We start from the raw sequence: 1,926 nt of genomic DNA, 5'->3' as shown, positions 1-1,926 counted from the left end.
GGAAAAGTTCCGGTAGCAGATATACGGACATACAGACAAAAAACACCGTAAAAAGTCTGTGGCGTGAACATTGCGAAAATACACGTCTGTCTGAAAACAGCCCGAGAAACGTCAGTATGATGACAATTATGCTACCTCACGTTCGGATTCAAGTACAGAGAGCGCCCTAGAGCTGTGGACCAGGAGCTACGTGTGTGTCTGTCATCCATTCCTGCGAGAATAGAGCGGCTGTATTCATCCTTGCAGGCCCAAGTCTCTCACTGAGTGTAAGTCACACTCCTGTGTGTGTGTGTGTGTGTGTGTGTGTGTGTGCGCGCGCGTTCACCTATGAGTTTAAAAAAAGTTTGGGGTGCCTTGAGATTTTTCAATCATGTAAAGGGTGCCGCGACTGAAAAAAGGTTGAGAAACACTGGCATATAGTATGAATAAATAATATAAGCAAACTTAAAATCAGAAACTAAAATTTGCAATTCAAACTAACAAAATCTTGAGTGCTATATTAAAAAAGCAGTTATAGGCATCAATCCTCAATACAGCTCTATATTAAACAACAGCAGTTGTAGGCATCAATGCTGAATACAGTAGGACAGTCTGCCTGTTAGTCTAGCTGATTATTAAACATGATTTAAAGGAAGCAGACTAATGCGTCTTTATAATAGTGATGACAAATACGACAAAATAAAGCATCTAAGGAAATATTTTGATCCATTTGAGGATACCATCTGTTCCGACGAGCTCATTGAATCATTGCTTAAAGGTCTTGATGTTATAAACCACCGTTGTGGTGATCCAGTCATTCATATGCACCTAAATATGTAAAGATATTTGGACAGTGTTACCACAGTAACAGTATTCACAATTAGTAGTCTATTGTGTATATCATATCATCACATGTTAAAATTGAGGCAAAGTAAGTTTTAATGAACAATTGAATTGTGTGTTTTGAATTGTGATGAAAAAGTCAATAAAAATACTTATGAAAGAAAAGACAATTTAGGGATAAATTTACATCCCTATTTTTTCTTATACCTGAGCTGACAATGCTGTCATCGAAGATGTCTGTCCCAGAGAATTCCACCCTGTTGACATAGGAAACTGATCTTAGAAGCTTTTAAGAAGCTAAGTAGTTTTCATAGTTGTGTATAATGTATTAGATTTCATTTGGCAGAGGAAACATGAGCGTAAGCCATTTTACCAGGAGTGCCGTACAGAAACTACTGATGCTGTTTACCATCTCCAATGCTGTTCTCCTTGCTATGTAAATATAACAAGTAAAATATGACCACCACACTTAGTCCCAGAACAGCAGCCATTCCACAAACAACAGGATCAACAGTTGTGTCTGGTGGGGGAAAACATGTATGTTAGTACAATTCTTGTCTAAAATGTCTAAAAACGTACAGTACATGTGCAGAATCATCTGATAACACAGGAACATGTCATATCAGAGGGACATATTGGTACCTATTGGTTTAACTTTAAGACCGCCTCAATAGTAATTCAATATTAATTTTATGAGAAAAATACCTGTGTTCAAATCAGATGTGTTTCCATTGTTTATTTGTCCACACCAGCTGTTGGTGACAGCACAGAAGAATGCTGCATGCTCATACTGTAGGACTTTTTGGATCCTATGAATTCAGAGGAGGTCATCACTTCATATTAGGTCACATATGCTCAACACAATAAACTGAGGGTTTGGTTGTATCTATAGCCCATATGCCTTACCTGTGACTGTCAAGAACGTTCCATTTCCAAAATTAGTCTCTTCAAAAACTGTGACTGAGCAGTAATAGGTTGCTTCATCAGATGAGGTGATGTTTCTGATGGTCAAATTAAATGATCTCTCTGACTGCTGTGTTGTCATACGACCTTGTTTAGAGTCTTCACTAAACAGATGATTCCATGCCACATTGCCTACCCGAT

The 1,926-nt window shown here is 38.1% G+C and overlaps 1 long non-coding RNA gene across 1 annotated transcript; it reads right to left on the bottom strand.

Annotated features, from left to right (window-relative positions):
• Nucleotides 1-734: 734 nt before the first annotated feature.
• Nucleotides 735-1,612, bottom strand: LOC134095876 (uncharacterized). Its single transcript, XR_009940637.1, has 4 exons — nt 1,528-1,612; nt 1,232-1,342; nt 1,030-1,079; nt 735-807 (listed from the first exon to the last, which is right to left on the bottom strand). It is a non-coding gene; the product is annotated as an uncharacterized LOC134095876 (long non-coding RNA).
• Nucleotides 1,613-1,926: the final 314 nt, after the last annotated feature.

This window comes from Sardina pilchardus, chromosome 11 (assembly GCF_963854185.1).
Source record: "Sardina pilchardus chromosome 11, fSarPil1.1, whole genome shotgun sequence".
Taxonomy (NCBI): domain Eukaryota; kingdom Metazoa; phylum Chordata; class Actinopteri; order Clupeiformes; family Clupeidae; genus Sardina; species Sardina pilchardus.
The sequence above is the reverse complement of the archived record's forward strand: the minus strand, read 5'-3'. Positions and strand labels throughout refer to the sequence as shown.